Source organism: Schistocerca cancellata, chromosome 5 (genome assembly GCF_023864275.1).
Source record: "Schistocerca cancellata isolate TAMUIC-IGC-003103 chromosome 5, iqSchCanc2.1, whole genome shotgun sequence".
NCBI classification, from domain to species: Eukaryota; Metazoa; Arthropoda; class Insecta; order Orthoptera; family Acrididae; genus Schistocerca; species Schistocerca cancellata.
Genome location: NC_064630.1, coordinates 208,093,183 through 208,118,943, shown reverse-complemented (window position 1 = coordinate 208,118,943; position 25,761 = coordinate 208,093,183).

Sequence of the window (25,761 nt, the reverse complement as noted above, 5' to 3'; positions counted from 1 at the left end):
GCATTATGTTGCATTAGCGATCGGGAGGCTAGTGCGATTTTCTTGATATCGAGAAGAACAGCGAAAATTGACAGTACTCGCTGATATATTCCCTAGTTGAAGATCGGTTTCACGCTGCAATACTCTTGCGAGTATAGTTTGTATTTGATGACCTGTACACAGTTTTGCGATGTTTAGTTGTCTGTGCAAAATGGTGATCAGTGTAAAATAGTTTATTACCATTGAGCGTAGCGTCTGTAGGAAGAAAGATCAGGTTGAGGGTGTATAGATTGAGGGAACTGTCGGTGCAATTTAGCAATCTTTGCAAAATAACGACAGAAAGCCCCAGAAAGATAAGTTGGATGGTGCTTCGATATCTACAGCATTAGTAATTCGACCGGTAAATTCGATAAGAGCTAATGAGAACGCTCGATTGATTGTGGTGAGATATAGGAGCGGTGAGAACATTCGCGTATGTTGCGAGCAGGAAGTCTATCACGTTATGTCCGGGAGGAAGACTGGATTCGGCGATATTTTGGCAAACAGGTTTTGTTAGGGCAGGAATTTTGGCGGATACAAGCTGAGACAACAAGAAAGCGAGCGTTAACTGTTTCTGGGGCACTATAAACATTACGGAGAGCTGAACTTAGCTAATATTTTGTTAGAAAACCATGTGATGTATGAATAACATTGAGAATGTTTTAGATGGCGGTGTGGCAGTCAAGCTGGAGCATGTACGTGCGGTTGAACGTGTGTGTCAACATGCTCTGTGCTAATCTGCCTTCAAGACAAGTGGCGCCTGGAGGGGGTTCAAATATGAGACTGGCGTGAACGCGCTTTGGAATGCTATGACAGTATAACGGTGACTGCATAGAGCAGACTTTCACCTGCGATCAGCTGCCGCTGCTTGGGGCTGAGAAGGAGCGCGGTCCTGGATAGACGTCTGTGTGCACTTTGACAGCTGACGGGCGTTTCGACCGCAAATGGGTGCGAAAGGGATTGTAGCGTTTGCGCTCTGTAAGTATGTATTCACTCCGTTCCAATAGGCGTCTAGGTGAATACGTATTGGGATAGGAATTTATCAGAAATGAAGTATGAATGAGATAGCGCTACTTTCAGGACGCGGGCAGAGGCCTGTGCATGATTTGACAGTTGCCTGATGCGTAAGTTATCGCTATCTCCTGTGTACTCTTCTGGGCAGGGGGCGGTGGACTGTGCTTGCGCGCGTTGATTACATTATTTTACGAGCAGGTCTGTGGGCTGTGATATGCGCTCTTTGGACAGTTTATGAGTACTTAGTGTGTCTACACTTCAATGTGCTGTATTATTTAGGAGCAGTTTCCTATTGTGTACTGAAATTAAGAGTTCGTTCCGTGTTTGTGGGCTGTGCAACATGGCTCCTGCCACATCTGGGTGGGTTTTTTGTGATAATGTGATAGATATAATCTATCGTTAAATAAGTTGTTTCAAAATAAATAGAGTGCTGTCAATCCTGCAGCCCAAAGCGGGCTGAGTCGTTTTCCCTCACCATCTTGGTTTACGTCACGAAAGGGGCGATAGCGTCCTCTACTGGTGGTACTGGGTACTAGACCTCGTAGAGAATACATGGTTTGCCGCCATCATGGATAACTGTACTTGTGTCATCAGTTGGTGTCACTGTGGCGTCCTTTGGGGGCGACGAAATGTACTAAGCCAGTTGGGGTTTGGAGCTCGTGGTGAACGCACTAGGTGGCGCCATCTTAGATTACGGTACTTGTGTCATTACCTGACGTCACTACAGCGTCGTCTGGTGGCATCGATATGAAATAAGTCAGTTGGGCTATGGACTCAGTGGCGAATACACTTGGTGGTGGTGCTGCCTCTAATTGTTTAAATAAAGGCTGGTGTATGATTTCGACAGTTGACGATTAGCAGGCAGAGTCTTTTAGATGGATTATTACTTTGATAATTTAGGAGTTGTTTGGCTATCTGGACGTAAATGCTCTGCATTGTTTATGAGGGGTTCGCAAGTCTGGTTGTGCAATGCGTTATTTTTGACAGTTTACAATTAGCAAGAGTGAATGTAGAGCTTTATACATAAGTTATGTAGGAGTAGTTTGCCTGTCTGTATGCTGTAGGGCATGTCTGACAAGGAGAAGGCCTCAGACACGGCCAACCGATTCGGCTCAAATTTGGCAGGTCGCTTGTGTACAACTTAAAACGAAGGACTCTAAGATATTTTGGGTCAACACCCCCGCGTTTTTGAGAAAATCACTCCTAAAGGTTACGACGAGCAATCGACTAGAAATTGGCGGGATCGTTAGATAATTGTAAATAGAGCATTTTTCATCATCAGGTATGGGTCCGCAAACGCATACTTCTCCAGAAATCGAGGTAAGAAACTTTTACAACTGCCGTTCCGTAACCACATGGTAAACTCTTCTCGTCGGCAGCACTGATATCGCCGGCACGGTAGCTCAGCGTGTTCGGTCAGAGGGTTAGCTGCCATCTGCAATAAAAAAATCGATCAACAACGAACTTCAACGGATGTCTTACGACGTCCGCCCCGAGCAGATGCAACGAACGAAAGCGAAAAAATGAGATTAAAAAAAAAAAGATAGCGCAACGGCCAAGGTAAGTGGCTGGGAATTAGAGAACCCGCGCTCGAATCTCGAAGAAACCTAGCGGATGTTCTTCTTTTCGTTCGTATTTTTCCATATCTCAATTGATAGGGATAGGAGGGTTAATAAGGAAAGTAAATCAATAAGGAATGATAATAATAAGGTAGACAAATAAATTTCTCAAACCTCTTGGGATAGTCAACAACTAAAATGTTACTCCAGGTCACTTTGCAATGGCTCTTCCACTCACTGTTACGTGTCGTCACTTTTCTTCGAACAACTAGACGGATGGTACTTGTCATGAAAACATTCGAAACAAACTCACGGCACCAAGAACATCTAATGAATGCAATCTTTCAACAGCTACACTGCTTCTGAAGAGGCGGCGAAAAGCGTTTACCATGTGGGTACAGAATCGGCAGTTGTAAAAGTTTCTTTCCTCGATTTCTGGAAAAGTTTGCGTTTGCGGACCCCATACCTGATGATGAAAAATGCTCTATTTACAATTACCTAACGATCCCGCCAATTTTGAGTCGACTGCTCGTCATAACCTTTAGGGGTGATTTCATCAAAATTGCGGGGATTTGACCCAAAATATCTTAGAGTCCTTCGTTTTAGGTTGTACACAAGCGACCTGCCAATTTTCAGCCGAATCGGTTGGCCGTGTCTGAGGCGTTCCCCTTGTGAGCGTGTGTTCTGTGATACATATACTCCATCCATAAATAAATATCTCCCAAATAAATAAAGTACACTCCTTCCTCTCTCCATCAGCGTAGTGCTTGCTGAGACCTTTTACCACCTGCCCCTAGGAAGAGGTGGCGGTCTGTCGACTTAGGTTAGTGGTGGTGGTGAGCTTCGTTTGCACCAATTTACTTACGTTGGTAGCGAAAACGCAAGTTAGCTTTCTTTACTGGCAGAATTCAAACTTGACGCCAGTTCCTAGGAGGAAGTGGCGGACGGGTGGCTGAAGTTAGTACAAGTGTCCTTTCTTTCGCAGAATTTTCTTAGGTTGGTAGAGAAAGCGCAAGTGACCTTGCTTTACTGCCAGAATTCAAACTCGGTGCCGGTACCTAGGAAGAGGTGGCGGTCTGGACATTGAAAAGTAGTTGCAACTAGCTAGTTGAACACCTTTTCATACCTATATGAAGTCGAATCACGTGGCCAATAGGAGTGCAGCATTCTAGGGGTACGAGGATGCTAGGTCATGAATGAACACTGCACTGATAGTGGGAAAATGTGAAACTTCTCATTTGATCAATGAATATTGAAATTGTAAATTTTAGTTATTGAATATGATTAAAACTGAAATCTAATTAAGTACTTAGGTAATTGATAGGTTAGATGCATGATATGGGTGTTACTTTAGTTAGATATTTACAGAAGACTATGTCAGTAGTAGGGCATGGTTCATACCAACTCACTCTGCATTGTTGCCAAATTTATTCAAGATGGCGGCGATGACGTCATCCAAGATGGCGGCATGTAGACTTGGCAACAACGCATGTCGTCATCCAAGATGGCGGATTTTGGTGGGAAAATAAGTCAATTGTGCTATGTCCACTAACCTAAGCCTCCAGAAAAAAATGGCGGGAAGTTTGAATTCCAACAGGATAATGCATGCAAAACCTTACTTTTCTTTATTATTATTCATTATTATTCATTATCATTTATTATTATTTATTATCATTTATTATTATTTATTATTATTGACCTGCCTCCACTAGAAAATTCCCTCCAAATTCAAATTCCAACACGATAATGGCTTCAAAACCTTACTATTGTTTATTATTCATTATCATTTATTAACATTCATTATTATTTATTATTAATATTATTATCTGTTATTATTATAGGCCTACCTCCACTAGAAAATTGCGCCAAATTCAAATTCCAACACGATAATGTCTCAAAAACTATACTTCTATTTATTATTGTCATTTATTATTTATTCAAGATGTCCGATTTTCTCGGTGAGAAAGCCATTTGCCTTACATCCATAACAAAAATCTATCCCAAGTTCAAATCATCACACATACGAACTTTCGCCGTCACTTATCTTTTTTCACTGGTAACCTATCAGAATCGCGTCAAATAATAAAGTACACTTATAGTAACTTAAGTCACGTCCTTTGATTTTGCAGGGGGGAAAGGACGGAAGACTTTATTTCAAGCAGTACGGTCATCACTTGTTCTCCAACACAATCAGCACACATCTTTGATATCGCAGTGCAGTCGCCACGACATCCGCACTCCAACTGAATTAGTTCAATTAGTTTTAGTGTTGAAAGTGCGAGAAAGATGAATTGATTGGTGTTTAGATAGAGGCTACGTTTGTAATTCGAAAAGAGGGGATGAGAATGGTAAATTGATTGATGGACATGGTTTGTGGGGTGATATATGAGTGTCAAGATAGGGTTGAGGACGTTTGCGTATGTTGATGGTGGGACAGGTGTGAGGTTAGGTGCGGTGGGAGGCGTAAATTAGATCCTTTTTTTTTAATTTTGTAATGTAAGAATAATATTGAGAAGGTTTTAGATGGCTGGCCACGCGACGAGGTGAGAGCAGGGATGTGTAGTTATGCTTAGTTGAAGGACCGTGTAATGTCGTGTCAGGAGCAATGCGCAATGTGCTACAGTGTCATAGGAGGTAAAGACATGTGCTGCTATGATGTGTCTAGTGTATGGAGGCTGAACTTTGGAATTATGCTACGTTGATATAAAGTTGACTTTCACCCGCGTTCGGTGATCGTGGCTTGGGATTGTGATGGATCGCGGTCCTGGAAGGACGTATGTGTGTGCTTTGACCACTCATGAGCGCGTTGACCGCACCAACTCATGCTTGCAGAAGCCGAGCAGGGGCTTTGCGAGGTCTGAAATCAGACGGATGGGTGACTTCACAATCCTGTGGGTAGGGTGCAGAGTGGGGGGGTACCTGCGCACGTCTGTTGAGTTATTTTGCGAGTGGATCTGCAGACTCTGCTATGCGTTATGAGGATAGTTATCGAGTTCTGGGCATATCTACACATCTGTGTGAATAATTATTTAGTAGCAGTTTGCTATAGTATGTACTGAAATTATGATTGGGTGTGTGTCTGTGGGCTGTGAAACATGGTCCAGGGCACATCTGTTTGGGTGTTTTGTGATAGCGTGATTGGATATAATGTATGGTTAAATAAGTTGTTCGAAAAAATAAATAGAGTGTTCTCAATTATTACACACGCCTGCAGCACAGATCAGAGTGATTGGTTTTCCATCATCATCTCGGTTGCATGCGAGTAGTAAATGTTTTCCCGGCCGCGTTAATCGTGTGTGTCAATGAGCTATGGGCTATTCCGACAATAGACGTGAAGGCAGGTCCAGACCTGAGACGCCGGCGGTATACGTGAGAAGAACGATGCAGCTTTGACATGTGTCATAGGAGAGTGCCCTTTCTGGTCGGCTGTCACGAGTGCTGCCTTGGAGCGTAATCTAAGGCGCATAGGCGATATCAATTTCTCCGGTGTTAGGCGCGAATGCGACTGTGTTGAGGTCATGTTTGGGGGAGGCCGAGCAGAGACTTTGGTCGGTTTGGCAGCTGTGGGTGTTTGGACACGTCTGTTGCACTATTTTGCGAGCATGCCTGTGCACTGTGCTGTGCTTGATTTGGAGAGCTTAAGAGTACAGAGCTCGTCTGCTGATATTGTGTACTGCATTATTTAAGAGCTGTGTGCAGGGATGAGACCCCCCAAGAGGGATCATTGCCGACAAAATTTTATTAAGTAAATTTTCAATGCACAATGTTCGGCGTAGCCGGCTTAGGCATACTGTGGTGGAAGGTGCTGGCCGGAAGACCATGGTCGGCACATTCCTGCCACGTGCTCCTCGGTTAGACTCAAGTCCCACGGGTTGGTTGCGCTGACGGGGGTACGCTACTAGCAAGGCGCGTTGGCGGAATCAACCCTCCAATCAGAGACTAATCGTGTGATCACGTGGGGACGCGGCCGGGAGCGGCGAGGGCGGCTTGGAAACAGCTCCGCGCTCTCTTAGCTTCTGACCTCGGCCCCGAGTAGTCGCTCCTCTAGCCTCTGCCTCACTGATGAACAGACGGCAACCCCTCTTGGGGCTGCTCAGCCCTATGTAGGCACCCCTGTACCATCATTACCAGAATAAATTGGGTCCATTCCACTCAATTAATTGTCATTTTACAACGCCCTCCGCTCCTGACTTCTATCCTGACGAACAGCTGTTTACTATTGTGTGGTGAAATTAGGAGTTGTTTACGTGTTTGTGGCCTGTGTCAGATGGCCACAGTCGGATCAGTGTGGGTGTTTTGTGACAAATATACTCCACGACTAAATAAAAGGGCTCCAAATAAATAGAGTGCAGCCCTTCCTTACTTCCCCGAGCAGCACAGCGCAGTCTAAGCTGTTTTTTGCGCAATAACGGCAATCTGGTCAGAATGTGAGTGAGTAGCGAAATAACTGGACAAATTTATCTGTAGAGGAGTTACAGGTCTGGATTGGAGTGAATATCTTGATGGGTGTGGTTGTGTTGCCAAGTGCAGTGCACTACTGGAGTTCAGAAACTGCCTTATGTGAGCGTTACATATCGAAACCTATGAGAAGTAAAGGTTTCAAAAATATATATCGCAAATAAATAAAGTACACTCGTTCCCCCTTCCATCAGCACTGAAATTATTTCCGAAAATTAGCAGTTGTTTGGCTATTTGGTGGTAAATGTTTTGTATTATTTACGAGCGGTTCGCATGTCTGGGGGCTGTGCTATGAGTTATTTTTACTGTTTACAATTAGCAAGTATGTGTCTAGAACATTATAAATGAGTTATGTGATACATATACTCCATTCCTAAATAAAGTAAATAGGTTCCTCCATCCGTGGACCTAGTGCAGGGTGAGTCCATTTACCAGAAACGTGTAGGAAGAGGTTGAGTGCTGGTGGCTTAGTTTGAAACAATTTTCTTAGGTTGGTGGCGGAAGTGCAAGTGAGCTTTGTTTATTGGCAGATGTCAAACTTGGCGCTGGTTCCTAGGAGGAGGATATGGCGGTCTGGTCCTCGAAAAGTAGTTGAAATTGGGGATTTGAACACGTTTGCATACATATATGAAATTGTAAATTAAATTATTTAATATAGCGGGGTGGTAAGAGTGAATTAGCGAGCATTCTCGCGACGAGCAAACGCGCTGTTGTATGGTCATGGTGGATTTCAATGTCGTATCCTTTGTACGGCACGCAGTCGACACATTGCATCGTGTCCGGCGTTAAGTGCTCGCGGGTGGGTGAGGATGTCTACATAGCCGGACCGTTTGTGGCGCCGCTCGCCGCCTTCCTGGCATGCTGACCGTGGGGGCTGTTCAGGCACCATTGTGTGATTCAGCTCCGAGGCAGACAATTTTGGCGGGAAACATGCGGAGACGACGAATACACTTGGTGAGCAGACAAGGGGCCGCTGTGACGTCAAACTAGACAAGTTCCAGCGTGTCCAACGAAAACATGTTTACGACGTGGGAGCGATCACTGGGCTCGCCCCCAGGCGCTAGTGGCCGGCCGCCTCACGTGACGGGCGTAGGCAGTGTCTCCGCGCGCTCGCCCGGGGGTGCTGAGGATTTGAACTAATTCAGTTGGAGTGCGGACGTAGTGGTTACTGCACTGCGATATCGAAGATGTGTGTGCTGACTGTGTTGGAGAACAAGTGATGACTGTACTGTTTGAAATAAAGTCCTCAGTCCCTTCCCCCCTGCAAAATCAAAGGACGTGAATTACGTTACTATAAGAGCAGTTTATTATTTGACACGATTATGATAGGCTACCAGTGAAAACAAAAGATAAGTGACGGAGTAAGCTCGTACGTGTGATCAATTATGGTGTTGGGATTTGAACTTGTGATAGATTTTTGTTACGGATGTAAGGAAAATGGCTTCCTCACCGAGAAAATCGGACCTCTTGAATAAATAATAAATGATAATAATACATAGAAGCACAGTTTCCGAGAGAATATCGTGTTGGTATTTGAATTTGGCGCAATTTTCTAGTGGAGGTAGGCCTATAATAATAAATGATAAAGAATGATAATAAATGATAATGAATGATAATAAATGACAATGAATGATAATAAATGACAATGAATGATAATAAATGACAATGAATGATAATGAATGTTAATAAATGATAATGAATAATAATAAACAAAAGTTAGGTTTTGCAGCCATTATTGTGTTGGAATTTGAATTTTGAGGGAATGTTCTAGTGGAGGCAGGTCAATAATAATAAATAATAATAAATGATAATAAATGATAATGAATGATAATAAATGACAATGAATGATAATAAATGACAATGAATGATAATAAATGACAATGAATGATAATGAATATTAATAAATGATAATGAATAATAATAAACAAAAGTTAGGTTTTGCAGCCATTATTGTGTTGGAATTTGAATTTTGAGGGAATGTTCTAGTGGAGGCAGGTCAATAATAATAAATAATAATAAATGATAATAATAAATGATAATGAATGATAATAAATGACAATGAATGATAACGAATGTTAATAAATGATAATCAATAATAAAGACAAGTACGGTCTTTGCATGCATTATCATGTTTTCTTCTGGAGGCTTAGGTTAGTGGACGTAGCACAATTTGACTATATTCCCGCCAAAATTCAAACTTCCCACCATTTTTTCTTGAGGTTATGTTAGTGGACATAGCACAATTGGACTAATCTCCCGCCAAAATCCTCCATCTTGGATGACGTCATGCGATGTTGCCAAGTCTACACGCCGCCATCTTGGATGACGTCATCGCCGCCATCTTGAATAAATTTGGCAACAATGGAGAGTGGGGTGGCACGAACCTTGTCCCTCTACTACTTTAGGTATCCCCAGAGTCACAAGTCACATGGATTCAGATCATGTGGTCTTGTAGACCATGCTTCTGGAAAACAGTGCTCTCCACACAGTTGCGCTCTTCCATATCAGGAATCACTTGCTGCACAAGGAGGTCTCGATAACTTGCAGTTCCAGGCACTACAGTCAGGAACCGCGCGACCGCTACGGTCGCAGGTTCGAATCCTGCCTCGGGCATGGATGTGTGTGATGTTCTTACGTTAGTTAGGTTTAATTAGTTCTACATTCTAGGGGACTGATGGCCTCTGACGTTAAGTCCCATAGTGTTCAGAGCCATTTGAACCATTTGATAGCTTGCAGACATCGCGGTACATCTGACAGGACCTCTAGTTGTACTCTCTTCAAAGAGGAATGGAAAGTGCTTGTGAATCAACACCACACAGGAACATACCGCAAGTTCAATGAATCTTCCTGCGCAAAACGCTATGGAAAAGTACCCCAAATTCAGAGTTCCGGTATCACTGCACCCTGTAGTATAAAATGTAAAACGAGAGCCGTCACTCCACAGAATACTGCCCGCCAGATGTCAACTTCGACCAGTGCCAAAAACCGAAGACCAAATTCAGGACAGTGCTGCGGATCGTCAGGTTTCACTTGCTGCACTGTCTGGGCTTTGTACGGGTACGAGTCTAAAACAGACCGCAAAGCTTTCTGTACCGTTGCCTATGGAATGGACAATTCTCGTGAGACTGCGCGAGCACTACCACTAATTGGGGCACGTGTTCCTTAGTCAGTTATAGCGATAGCAACCTAGTCAATAACTTTTATTGGTATAGAACGACTTTCTCTTTCAGGTGCTACACCAAGCTCACCCGTGTCTTCGAGTTTCGTTATCATCTTCTTTAAACCATTTAATGACATCGGGCCCCTCCTTAGACCTTCCAGTCGACGATACTTTTTCAGTCCAGCACTGTAGGTGATGCCGTTCACATAAAACATTTTCGCTAACAGCACACGGTCCCTCTTCTCGATAGCCACACTGTCAACTCTCGTTATGGTTTGTCAAATGACAATGTGGATGCTATATCGTCATATAAACAATGAACAGCGCCAGATTTACATTAGTGGCCAGAATTGGAACTAATTTATTTTTCAGCGTAAATTGGTTTCGCATTAATGCATTACCATCTCTACCAAGTTTCGCTGCCATACGATAGCTCCAGCCTACACTGGACCTCCGTGAGCACCGCACCAGTACTTTAATTACAGCTACCCGTTAATGTAGGTTTGGCATCGGCTGTTGCTCATTCCAAATATACACTTTATTTCATTTGCATCTAGGTAATTTCTTTCTCTTTGGTACAAACAGGCGTGACGGTAATAAGGAAACGTACATTGTGTCAGCTTCAAACAAAGAAAGAAACAAATAAACAGACAGAAATATGGTTTGACGGTATTTTTTGTCTTGTGCTCAGAATGTTACTGCAGGTACATAAAGCTTGTGAGCATATCTGATGCCTTGTTGTTGCAGAAGAGACAACTTCACATGATCCTTTTTCCATACTGTTTCCTACACGTATAAGAACAGAATGTAATTTTTGTGAGACGTACCTAGGACGTATGTTATTATTTCTTTTTTATCTGAAACTGTCCACAACTTATGTCGTTAGTCGTGTCATTAGGTGCTTGAAAATGCTGTAAGTGGAGAAATTAAAAAACTGGAAACGAAATAAAGTGTTTATTTCGAATGAACAAACTGCCTAACGCTGGAAATTCATTTAACATTCCTCAAAAGGAATGTACGACGGCGTTAGATCCAAGAACAAAGAATGCGGAGGAAAACAGATCCGCTAAAAATCTACCGTCCCTTACGAACAACAGTACAAATCCCTCAGTGATGAGTGAAGAAGGCTTGTGAAAATTTATTTGCAAATGTACTTGGAATAATGGGGTCAGGCTCTATCCGTCGACGATATTCGTGGACGGGAATAGACACAGAGAAGTTCCAACGAGTGTGTCTCACATGTAGTGGGTCCAGTAGAAAGGCTGGTCGACTATTTTTGGGGACCAGTGTTGAGACACGACCCTCCAGTGTAATAGCGTAACCAACAGTCAAAATTTCGGCGACGGGTTCATCTTCCAAGATGATAATACATGAGCACACTACATTCACTTTGCGAACACGTTCCTCCCGAAGGCAGGAGTCAACCGAAGGGAATAATGGCTTATGGTATTTACCAACATGAATCCGGTTAAGAATGCTTGAAACTTGTTCAAACCTTTAGTGCGTCGTCGCAAAAGCTCTCCTCCTGCGCTGATTAAAAGTGAAAGGAAAACGACGTTTTGGTTCTCATTACAAACGGAGAGTGGGACGAGCTTAAGGGCCGACGTCTACATCTACATCTACATTTATACTCCGCAAGCCACCCAACGGTGTGTGGCGGAGGGCACTTTACGTGCCACTGTCATTACCTCCCTTTCCTTTTCCAGTCGCATATGGTTCGCGGGAAGAACGACTGTCTGAAAGCCTCCGTGCGCGCTCTAATCTCTCTAATTTTACATTCGTGATCTCCTCGGGAGGTATAAGTAGGGGGAAGCAATATATTCGATACATCATCCAGAAACGTACCCTCTCGAAACCTGGCGAGCAAGCTACACCGCGATGCACAGCGCCTCTCTTGCAGAGTCTGCCACTTGACTTTGTTAAACATCTCCGTAACGCTATCACGGTTACCAAATAACCCTGTGACGAAACACGCCGCTCTTGTTTGGATCTTCTCTATCTCCTCCGTCAACCCGATCTGGTACGGATCCCACACTGATGAGCAATACTGAAGTATAGATCGAACGAGTGTTTTGTAAGCCACCTCCTTTGTTGATGGACTACATTTTCTAAGAACTCTCCCAATGAATCTCAACCTGGTACCCGCTTTACCAACAATTAATTTTATATGATCATTCCACTTCAAATCGTTCCGCACGCATACTCCCAGATATTTTACAGAAGTAACTGCTACCAGTGTTTGTTCCGCTATCATATAATCATACAATAAAGGATCCTTCTTTCTATGTATTGGCAATACATTACATTTGCCTATGTTAAGGGTCAGTTGCCACTCCCTGCACCAAGTGCCTATTCGCTGCAGATCTTCCTGCGTTTCGCTACAATTTTCTAATGCTGCAACTTCTCTGTATACTACTGCATCATCCGCGAAAAGCCGCATGGAACTTCCGACACTATCTACTAGGTCATTTATATATATTGTGAAAAGCAATGGTTCCATAACACTCCCCTGTGGCATGCCAGAGGTTACTTTAACGTCTGTAGACGTCTCTCCATTGATAACAACATGCTGTGTTCTGTTGGCTAAAAACTCTTCAATCCAGCCACACAGCTGTTCTGATATTCCGTAGGCTCTTACTTTGTTTATCAGGCGACAGTGCGGAACTGTATCGAACGCCTTCCGGAAGTCAAGAAAAATAGCATCTAGCTGGGAGCCTGTATCTAATATTTTCTGGGTCTCATGAACAAATCAAGCGAGTTGGGTCTCACACGATCGCTGTTTCCGGAATCCATGTTGATTCCTACATAGTAGATTCTGGGTTTCCAAAAACGACATGATACTCGAGCAAAAAACATGTTCTAAAATTCTGCAACAGATCGACGTCAGAGATATAGGTCTATAGTTTTGCGCATCTGCTCGACGACCCTTCTTGAAGACTGGGACTACCTGTGCTCTTTTCCAATCATTTGGAACCTTCCGTTCCTCTAGAGACTTGCGGTACACGGCTGTTAGAAGGGGGGCAAGTTCTTTCGCGTACTCTGTGTAGAATGGAATTGGTATCCCGTCAGGTCCAGTGGACTTTCCTCTGTTGAGTGATTCCAGTTGCTTTTCTATTCCTTGGACACTTTTTCGATGTCAGCCATTTTTTCGTTTGTGCGAGGATTTAGAGAAGGAACTGCAGTGCGGTCTTCCTCTGTGAAACAGCTTTGGAAAAAGGTGTTTAGTATTTCAGCTTTACGCGTGTCATCCTCTGTTTCAATGCCTTCATCATCCCGGAGTGTCTGGATATGCTGTTTCGAGCCACTTACTGATTTAACGTAAGACCAGAACTTCCTAGGATTTTCTATCAAGTCGGTACATAGAATTTTACTTTCGAATTCACTGAACGCTTCACGCATAGCCCTCCTTACGCTAACTTTGACATCGTTTAGCTTCTGTTTGTCTGAGAGGTTTTGGCTGCGTTTAAACTTGGAGTGAAGTTCTCTTTGCTTTCGCAGTAGTTTCCTAACTTTGTTGTTGTACCACGGTGGGATTTTCCCGTCCCTCACAGTTTTACTCGGCACGTACCTGTCTAAAACGCATTTTACGATTGCCTTGAACTTTTTCCATAAACACTCAACATTGTCAGTGTCGAAACAGAAATTTTCGTTTTGATCTGTTAGGTAGTCTGAAATCTGCCTTCTATTACTCTTGCTAAACAGATAAACCTTCCTCCCTTTTTTTATATTCCTATTAACTTCCATATTCAGGGATGCTGCAACGGCCTTATGATCACTGATTCCCTGTTCTGCACATACAGAGTCGAAAAGTTCGGGTCTGTTTGTTATCAGTAGGTCCAAGATGTTATCTTCACGAGTCGGTTCTCTGTTTAATTGCTCACCACCACATCCACAGCAAGTCAAGGAAGAGCAAAGCATTTACAGTACACGTGTAGGGTATTCAACGCTTTCAACGCTACTTATTCAGTAGCGGATTTTCGTTTCATAGATGTGCAAAGATGTTCGTTTTCAAAAAGACTGCCTTTATTCTGAATATTGCTTTGTAAACGGTAAAGCTATTTTTGTCATAGTTACATAAATGTTATTCTTTTATTCCCCACTCCCCTTCGACACAACACTCGTTCGCGGGCATTGAAATGGTAGACGATTTCTCTGAGTGATTTATAGTGCCAACTGCAACTTTACGCGACTTGCAGGTGAAAGGAAAACGACGTTCTGGTTCTCATTAAAAACGAAATGTATATTTTATAATTTTATCCTGAAAATAAACAGAGCGATTTGAAATTTGTGCGGTGAGACATTATTAACAATTACGGCTGCCAACACAAAGCAAAACATAACAATCAGTATTTCATAAAGCGGACTCGTCACAGACTCTTTTTCATAGAGCGTATTGTACCTCACTGGTTCGAGGTTGCTATAACGATTGTCCAAATAAAATGTCTATTCAGACAACATTTTGTTTGTAAAGAGAGTCAAAATGAAGCTTCTTGTTGATTCTGGCCGTTGTGTCAGACACGCCCTTGACTCTATTCCTGCTGACTGACTCCACCCACAAAAAAACAGGGGCAAAGTTGAATAGATCTTTAGGAACTTCAAGAAAGATCATTTCACAGATATCAGAAAGGTTTTGGGCTGTGCCGAAAAATAATACGTACATCAAGCTTATTGTGAAACTTCAGAAATCAGTAACATGGTTTTTCAGGTGGGATCAGAAACGTATGAAGATGAGTGTGTGTTGTGTACTACTCCTGCCTTCGAACAGCATAAAATATTTTCCATAGACCGGAGCTCTCCAGAAGATCATGACCACAAACGTTGGCCACGTTTATCAGTAATCGACAAAGGCATTGTGAAAGTTCTAGAAGCAATATAGAAAGTTCTAAGTTTGAACGCAACTGTTACTGCTGATATACTGCGTGTAGATAAGAAGGTGTTCGACACGTAAGGTGATCTACGTATTTAACAGAGGAGTGTACGAAAATCCCGTACAACAGAGTTTGTAAACATAAAGAAAATAACTTTGTCCTGACTTTTAAGAGTGGACTAAGTAAGGGACCAGTTTTTAGGATAATATTCTTATTACATATAACAACACGAGGGTTTTTCTGTGTGACCCAGAAACCAAGAAGCAATTCATCTATGTATTAGAACTCAGTATAGTTCTGGCAAGCGAATATATATATATATATATATATATATATATATATATATATATATATATATATGTGTGTGTGTGTGTGTGTGTGTGTGTGTGTGTGTGTGTGTGTGTGTGTGCACACTTCGTGTACGGCTGTATTTCACACTATGCAGTTCACTGAGTCATGCGAGAACAGACACTGAAAAACAAGGGAACTGATATATTCGTCAGCTGAAACCAAAGCAGTATTGGCGTACTTACCGACTACTGCTTCGTTCGTTTTTTAGGAAGTGCATAGAGTGTAGTACCGAGAGGAAGATGGTAAGTTGTTTCCTTCACGAATCTTCTCAACTTTGCTGCGACCTATGCTAACCAATAACGGGACTTAAACCTGGACCAGGACTGGCAGTCCCACAACTACTCGTGAGTCAACAAGATGGGTTAGCTCCGCGATTCAGGGTAGACGTCAATGTCTGGCCCACAACCAAGTCACGAGGTCACAGTACAAAACGGAAAATAAGAGGGTACTTGGGAAGGGGCTTTAGGACTTTTCGATCGTGACCTGTTAATGGAACAATTCCAATATTCACCTCATATGATCGTAGGAAGCCCTAAAATAAAAAAATACGAATGTCCATCTCGTTCTTTCCGGTAACGATTCTGCTGGTTCAGCTGCTGTCGCACGTCTGACGTTAAAACGATGTATACAGTGAGATTTTGCCTGTTCAAATACTTTTTGAAAGTGAGGGAAGTACTGGCACTACTCTGGAGAGTGTCCTAAAAGATTAACGCTCGACGTCTGGGAAGGTGCTTTCAAGCTACCAAAAATGGATCTGACGAACATAAGCTGAAAGTATTCAGCTTAGATCGAAAATTTTAAAGCCCAATGACTGAAGTAATATACCTTTCATCGTTTGGTAGACCGTGATTGCAGTGTAATAATGTAGTAGGTAGCGAAAATGATCATAGACAATGGGCGAAGCAATAACGTCAGCAGTCGTTTCCAGGGAAATCAGTCACTGTATTGTCGTACAACTATAAAAGAGAAAGCGCTGGATATTTTACACTAGAGACTCGCAGGCACAGAGATGGGAGAACAGCATGTAGTAGTGTACACCCAAGCCAAAGAGGACACCGCATCGTTAGCTTATGGTAGTGAACAAGGAAGACAAGAGGGCATCGCGTCAGTGTCTTATACTAGTGTCGAAGGAAGCCAAGAGGACATCGCGTCAGTGACTTATAGTAGTGTACAAGGAAGCCAAGTGTACATCGCTTCGTTGGCATCTAGTAGTGTACAATGAAGCCAAAAGGACATCGCATCGTTGGCATCTAGTAGTGTACAAGAAAGTCAAGAGGGCATCGCATCGTTGGCATCTAGTAGTGTACAAGGAAGCCAAGAGGGCATCGCATCGTTGGCGCCTAATAGTGTACAAGGAAGCCAAGAGGACATCACATCGTTGGCATCTAGTAGTGTACAAGGAAGCCAAAAGGACATCGGATCGTTGGCATCTAGTAGTGTACAAGGAAGCCAAGAGGACATTACATCGTTGGCATCTAGTAGTGTACAAGGAAGCCAAAAGGACATCGGATCGTTGGCATCTAGTAGTGTACAAGGAAGCCAAGAGGACATTACATCGTTGGCGTCTAGTGGTGTACAAGGAAGCCAAGCGGACATCGCATAGTTGGCGTCTAGTAATACACAACTAAGCTAAGAGGGCATCACGTAGTCACACAGAGAGAAAAGACGGTGAAAAAAGCACTAAAGCTAATGTATATGGCAATGTCGAAGCAGTGTGCAGAACTTCCTCAGGTAAGTAAGTACTGATGGTATTTCGCTACATAGGAGCTCCCACCTCCGTGAAAAACTCATTTCGTGATTCTTTTGCAGATCGACACCACTGCTGTATTCGCTGGTTGGAGCTGAGGTGGTGGCATCTAATCGTGCTATCTTTCACTTCTGGGGGAAGACGCTGCAACTACGTCACTCGTGGGCAGCCAGGTTTACCGAGAATGCAGGCTGCGACGGCACAAGGCGTGTTCGTCGTGGACGGGGCCTCTCGAGTTCCCGGGGATCCTCTGGGAAAATTCCTGATGTCGCTGTTGTTACTGACGGAGTCTGTCCTTCAGCTCCAATAAACCGAATGTTACCATTTTGTTTATCCAATAAATGCAATAAAACTGAAGACAGCATCTTGAGTTTATTAAAGTTTCTCAGTACAGATTTCTCCAGTGCAGGTTTATCTGGTGCATTGAGAGTGTGATAAAGATGAATACTAAACCTTGAGATTTTTTGTAGCTGTACTGAATTCAGATCTATCTGACAAGAAATGTGTGCGAGGGACTGTAGAGCAAGCAAGTTTCACACGACGCAAATGTCATAAAGTGTCACGCTGTATTTGGCCCGTTGAACTGATCGGAAACTCTTTCCTCTTAAATTTTAAAGCTGAATAAGTGTCTGACCAAACGAATATATTGCGTAAATACAGGCGATGGGTTCGACTTCATTGCTCCAGAATAGGTGGATTGCCAGTATTTTAATACTGAATACCAGCAAGATTGCAGGACCTCACCGACTGACCAACTAGCTTCTTAACCCGCTGGCTCAGGAAGATGTATGTCATATTATAGCTCCCTTCAGTGACACATCCCGTACTGTCAACTGACCAGCGACATGAGAATATGACAAGGTAGTGGTTATTGTGAACACAGGTAAATATCTGCGGCTCTCAAAGAGTTATCTGAGACTCCCAAACAGTTATCGAGCATTCAGCGTCCTGTTGCTGGCTTCAAAACAGGGCGAGAAGCTGTACTTCCAGAGGAGGGACTGTGCTAATGTAATTAATTATTTGTTCATTTGTAGGTACATAGTCCTGTGTCCTGATTGGCATCGAATTCCCCGAACACAGTACCCTAGTATGCCGGTACATTATCCGGAAGAGAATGCCGCTGCTCGTCTCCAGTTTAGCAAATGTTTTCAGGTGAAAAAATTTTATATCTGTCCTAAACTTCTTCAGTATACCCTGGTTGTGTAGGGGCCCGCATCCTTCCAATTTTTCCTTCCATTTAGTTCAGTTAGTGATCTGCGCACATTTGGTTTTTCTTGTCAGGATTCCTTTAACTCCTCCATTCATCGTCTTCTGATTATCGACCCTGCGAATTTTTTGTATGGTATTGGCACTGCGGTGTTCAAGTACCTGGATGTGGGGATTCTGGAAGACTTTGATTCTCACAAAAACGAGCATACGCAAGCGAAACACCATACCCCATGTATCATTGCCGGTTTCGTCACGGCCAGTCCACGATGCAACTGTGTGGTTGGTGCAGGATACAATAGACGTAACGGAACTCGCCTAGTCTTCCACGCCTTCTTCCAGTACGTCTGACGTGCTTTACACTGCGTGTGAGGTTCGTGCAGTCATGGACTGCGCGGCTGGTCCCGGTGGAGGTTCGATTCCTCCCTGGGGCATGGGTGTGAGTGTTTGTCCTTAGGATACCTATTTTGAGGCGCACTTACACGATACTACAAAATTAAAGTAGGTCACAGTTAAGGTGCACGTGCAGTTGCCTTTACTTCTTATACTGTGTCATTATTGTTTTGCTGTAATACGATTCTTTAAGAAGCATAGAAAGGGGCGCAGAATGTTCTAAGGCAAAAAGAAATGATCTGTGACGTTTTCCACTATATTAAAACCTCAGCAACCACGCTTCAAATAGCGCCTAAAACGTAAAAGTTACTGGCATACAGACCTCGCTTTCTTATTGCTATAGCTGCTTTACTACTAATATGATTTCCGGGAACAGATGAACAGATACTACATTCCATACTATGCAAAGCGCCATCCAGAGTAAGGCACACACTTCGCTGTACTATGCTCAGGCAACCTGCGCAACAGAGAATTTAAACGGATGGCGTCTTCCACGTGTCCACGGTTGGGGTCTGGACCTTCTTACTGTTTAGAGTACCTCGCAGTGACTGTAAATCACTTCAGAAGTGCAGTAGATGGTTTGTTGCAGAAAATTGTGCCGGTTATCTAGCTTGCTCTTTGTTATACCTCAGTAACTCTTCTGTTTGAAATGACGTTTCTATAACATCTGAAATGTTATGTATTTTCTTCCTCTGCTTATACTTCAGTTTTCTTAAATGCTTCCAAGCATTCCTCATAAAATATCGGTGTCGGCTTATTAAGGGAAATCTCGCCGCTTTTAGCATGTTTCATCTAGTAGTGCGTATCAATTTTAGTGCAAAAGTAAATAACCATTATGTAAAATAGGGTTATATACTGTGTCTGAAAATGTGCTTTGTGATCTATTACAGAAATGCACTGCCTGACAAAAGTATTAATCACCAGAAAACACCGTAGGCTATCACTGTAACTTTCTACATGTTTACATCGCCGAGCGTACATAATGATTGTACCTTCAATTCTCTGTGACATTGAGAACAGTAACCAAAGTGCATTAGCGTTCTCCTTGTGTATGTAAGACGCGTGAACATATTCAGGTGTTGAGCGATCACTGTGAAGGACTTTTGGGACAGTGTGATGTGCCAGTAGGCCAGTGATGGACTGTATGTAAGAGCAGTCGTAGTCAAAGTTGGGATCGAGTGCCACAAGGTAGGAGTGCGGTATTGTGCACCGAGCACATCGTAACCCCTTTACATCTGTGTCTGCCGTGCGAGAACAGGACCCCGTGCAACATCCAGTGCCATCCCGCCCCACTAATCAGAGACCAGCAGTGGCAGACTAGGGAAATGTCGTACCATGCGTAGGCTGCCGGTAACACCACGACACAAACGGCTGCGTTTGGAGTGGTGCCCTGACAGGAGAGCGTGGACCGCTGATGAATGGCGTTACAGTGTTCTGCGATGAATCGCGGTGCCTCACAACCGCACATGAGGATCGTTGGTGAATATGGTGGAGACCTGGTGAGATGTCCCTTACTCCCAATGTTTTTGAGAGGCACATCGGCGCTACTCCTGGAGTCGTGTTGTGGGGAGCCTTCGGGTATGACTTCCAGGTAGGGCTAACAGTGACTGAGGGAACTGTGACCCCACAATGGTATGTCACGAACAACCTGCATGTTCACGAGTAACCTCTCATGCGAAAGTATCACGACACCATTTTACAACAGGAGAATGCTCATCTACACATGGCCGTGTCTCTATGACCTTACTATGTGACGCTGAGGTACTGCCGTGGCCAGCGAGGTCCCAGATCCGACAGAGCATCCGTGCCATCAGCTTGGATGTCAACTCCGTCCCACTGCCAGCATGTGGGATGTCAAGGACCTGTTGTGTGGCGGCTTGCCTCAGGAGAGAATACAACCGCTGTATGACACCCGTCCCAACGGAATTAGAGCATGCATGCAGGATGGAGAGGGTACAACGTCATAACGATAAGTGGACTCATCCTGTCAAGATTTTTGTAAATTTTACTTTAGTTTGTAAACACTGAAATACCATCACACACACAATCATTTTCGGTATCGGCTTCCAGAACACTGCTCGATTTTTACCGCACACCTCTTGGCCCTGTATCAGGCCACCCAGTAGATCCCGTGACACAGACTTTTTACTTGTGCCGTGTGCTCCGATTCTCTCGTTGCCCTTCAGAGCATTTTTTGCTGTACACGGACCATCCCTTAGTTCAAGGGACCGAACGAGGCGGCGCTTCGGGAGGACGACGGTTCATTCCCGCATCCGGCCATCCTGACTTAGGTTCTCCGTTATTTCCCTAAATCGCTCTAGGTAAATGCCGGGATGTTTCCTTTGAAAGGGCACGCCCGTGTTCTTTCCCCGTCCTTACCTAATCCAGTGTGACCGATGATCTCGCAGTTTGGTCTCTTTCCCCCAAACAACTCAACCCCAATTCTTAATTAAAGGGTTCAATAAAGCTTCCGTTTGCTCGCTGTTGAAGCAGTCACTGTGATGTTGTTGTGCGTTCACCGTGTTCATGTGATTCCACGTCACGTCGGCCTGACGGGAAATGAGGCTGCTGACGCTGCTGTCAAGGCTGCAGTCCTACTATCTCGGCCTCCTACCTCTTCCATTCCTTCGAAATATCTCAGTGTTTCCGTCTGTCGGGATTCGGTGTAACTTTGGAATCGCCACTGGTCTTCTCTTCACGGGGATAAGCTCTGTCGAGTTAAATCCCTCCCAACGGCTTGGCCGACCTGCTCTTGTCGACTTGTCGTGAAGGGAACATTTAACAAGGTTTCCTGTTGGAAACGAAACTTTCTGGCAGATTAAAACTGTGTGCCGGAGCGAGACTCGAACTCGGGACCTTTGCCTTTCGCGAGCAAGTGCTCTACCAACTGAGCTACCCAAGCACGACTCACGCCCCGTCCTCACAGCTCTACTTCTGCCAGTGCCTCGTCTCCTACCTTCCAAACTTTACAGAAGCTCTCCTGCGAACCTTGCAGAACTAGCACTCCTGAAAGAAAGGATATTGCGGAGACATGGCTTAGCCACAGCCTGGGGAATGTTTCTAGAATGACACTGCCTGTTTAGCCATCACCATTTGTTAGATGGTGATGCCCCAGAACTTTGTACTCATTTTCATCAACTTTTTACGGTTCACTATTTCCTGATCCGATGCCCTTTCTCTAACCACTTACGACCAGTGTACGTTTGCCGTCGGAGTAATCGGTCGTTTAAGCGAATGACACGCGGACTTTCGATCGCGTTTCATTTTTCTATCCGTCGAAGCAATATGGCGAAGGACATTTAATTTTTGGTTAGGGTCCTCCGCTGTCTCTACGGCGTATTTTGTCGATCTTGCTCCACAAGAAAGTCCTTGTTGTTAGGTCTTTCCCTTCTGTCGATCGGGCTTAACGTACAGTCGGTTTTAATTTCTTTTACTTGTTGGTGTTCTAAGGTTATGTATGACTTGGGCGCTTACCCGTCTCCTCTTCCCTTTCTCCTTTGCTGAGCGCTTCAGTTTTCTTACCAGGCAGTGTACTGAGAAAATCTTTGCGCTGCAAGATGGGATATACGTAACGAAAATGATTTTTACTCGTCACATTTGAACGTCTTTAGTGAAGAAGAAGTTATTAATTACTACCACGAACATGAGCGGTTTTGTAGTTGGTAAATAAAGGACAAGTCGCACATTTTTCCATTTCCTTTCAGGGATTTAACATTTTCCAACAATGAGAAAGTTCGAGATCGACTTTCCAAGTGCAAGCACCTCTCTGATGTGAGACAACTTGTAGATAAATTTACAACACCAGTTTGATAACGAAGAGAGTGCTCAAGCTGGGAGCAAAGAAGTTGAGGATTTGGCTGGGCTGCTGTGCAAAGTGTGCTCATATCGTCGATGTGCATATCTTAAAACTACCTAAAGTCTTTTCCTGAAGATAGTTACACATTGAGCCTCTCTGAGCGATTTATTTACCGGTGCAGAAGGCACATCTAAGCGATGTGGTATAATCACGGTGACCGGAGGGAAACTTCAGTGCGCGATGGTTGTTCCATAAGTAAAACTATTGTTTATTAGCAAACATCGCATTTCTGATCTTTCAGCTACACTAATCATTCCTGGAGAGCCTATAGACACCCACCCACGAAAAAGACGACAGGTGCAGTGAAACGTCCCAACTATAAGGGGCAGTCCAATGAAAACCAAATACCTGCCACCATGGAATGGTTCCAGTCAAAAGTAATCACCACACGCGTTAGTACATTGATCCCACTGGGAGACGAGACGATCAATACCCGTTTCATAGAGCGCGGTCGGCCGCCGACGCATGCACAACCGCAGCCAATCTTGTACTTTCGCGTCCGACTAAATCTACGTCCACGCAAGTCTTTCTTCAGTCCGCAGAATATGTGACAATCACACGAGTAAAAGAGCTCGGCTGTACGGAGGTGCTGCAGTAGTTCCCAGTTAAGTCCCCGTAGCGTAGCCTTCGTCCGATTGGCAGTGTGGGGCGGGCGTTATCGTGCAACATGGCGATTCCGTCCGACAGCATTGCGGCAGCCCGAGGGCAAACGGCGAAGCCATCATTGGGAACATCTCGAATTCCCCCGCCAATGTCATCTATAGTTGTTCATATAGTTTCTGGAAAGGTCATGATTACCTTCTTCTTCCACTGCAGGGACACTACTCATCGCGTTCCTCGAGCGTGGAACCTCTATCAATGCGCAGCGCTATAAAGGCACTTTGAAGAAACGCCAACGCACCATAAAGTCAAAACGTCCGGGAATGCTTTCGGATGAAATCGTCCTGCCACGATAACTCCTCCCACTGCCAACGGAATAAAGGCAGCACATCAGCGACATCTTCATTACTACCCGGATCTTTCACCATGTGGTTTTCATATCTTTGGCGTCCTGATAAAGGACACGCGTGGTTGTCGGTTTCAATCGGAAGAGGAATTGCAGGGATGGTGTAGTGTTTCCTTTCCTCGGGGTTCTGCCGTGAAAATACAAAATAGAAAATCTGATTGGGTTTCGAATTTTGATGGAATAAGTTACGGATAAGGCGGACTTCGTATTATTGATTGAGATAGTACTGTAATTTGACTGTGAATGGCAGACCGGGTCGGCAACACTACAATAAGCGACTGTAAGGAAATAGCATCAGAAATAAGTTGAAATGTACCTTATAATTCTGTCAGAAACGTAGTATCTGTTATAATATAGTCTTCTTGGCTGCGTCTGGAATACTTCTTAATTTTATTGTAGGATGTCCTTTTTCTCATTGTTTGCTGGTCCTCTTGTTCTCCGACTGATGAAATTTCTTTAAGTTGTCACTGTCAGGATTAATTTATAAATTTGGCGATAACCATTTCGAATCACTGCTGAAATAACTTCGTTTCGTAATATAGTTTTAATTTCCACTTAAAAGCATATTTAACACAGCGCCGAAAAATACACGTCTTTCGTATGAAGACAAGAGAGTAATCAATTAGTTGTTAAAAACAAACACCTACGCAAAAGTTAAAAAAAAAAACAATATTATTTATAAAAATCGGTCGCTGGCGCAGCGCTCTTCTGCATGCACGATCGTAAATCATATCTTTGTATTCGCGGAGGCGCGGTAGTCAAAGTACCGTTACAATGCCTCCTCTACTGACACGCTCCTCAAGCGAGCGTGGCAGTATAGAAAATTTACATATTACAAAAATTTACATATTACAAAAAATATTTCTGAGCACAATGCTCTTTGCATATCAGTCATTGTATTCAGTCTTTTTGGTGTGTATCTTCTTTAGGAGTCGTAACATCGCCGATGACATTGTAATTCTGTTAGAGACAGCAAAGGACTTGGAAGACCAGTTGAACGGAATGGATGGTGTCTTGAAGGGAGGATATGAGGTGAACATCAACAAAAACAAAACGAGGATAATGGAATGTAGTCGAATTAAATCGGGTGATGTTGAGGGTATTAGATTAGGAAATGAGACACTTAAAGTAGTAAAGGAGTTTTGCTATTTGGGGAGCAAAATAACTGATGATGGTCGAGGTAGAGAGGATATAAAATGTAGACTGGCAATGGCAAGGAAAGCGTTTCTGATGATGAGAAATTTGTTAACATCGAATATAGATTTAAGTGTCAGGAAGTCATTTATGAAAGTATTTGTATGGAGTGTAGCCATGTATGGAAGTGAAACATGGACGGTAAATAGCTTGGACAAGAAGAGAATAGAAGCTTTCGAAATGTGGTGCTACAGAAGAATGCTGAAGATTAGATGGGTAGATCACATAACTAATGAGGAAGTATTGAATAGGACTGGGGAGAAGAGAAGTTTGTGGCACAACTTGACCAGAAGAAGGGATCGGTTGGTAGAACATGTTCTGAGGCATCAAGGGATCACCAATTTAGTATTGGAGGGCAGCGTGGAGGGTAAAAATCGTAGGGGTAGACCAAGAGATGAATACACTAAGCAGATTCAGAAGGATGTAGGTTGCAGTAGGTATTGGGAGATGAAGAAGCTTGCACAGGATAGAGTAGCATGGAGAGCTGCATCAAACCAGTCTCAGGACTGAAGACCACAACAACAACAACAACATTAATGTCTTTGAACTGCAGCGTATTATCGTTGCTAAGCACAGCGTTTGAATTCAGTTCACATGATTCGTGTTTACAATAAAATTAATTCGAACAATAAATATTTCTATTGTATTGCTCCAATGTCTTTAAATGTAGTATCGGCTCCTTAGTGTGTGTGTACTGCTGGAACTCTTGCGTGTGACTTGAAGAAATTCCAAAGTTTGTTCATTGTGTCAACACGATATTGAGATCTCCAGCAGTCGAATTTTGGTGGCGTCCACCGGGGTATAAATGGTCAATGAGGGCACAGGAAACACCTCACTGCCTACGACAGGTGATGATTTTGTCCTTTACACCAACCTGAAGACCTGGCGGCTTCCACTACTCCATACACTTCAAGGAAGGCATATTGACACT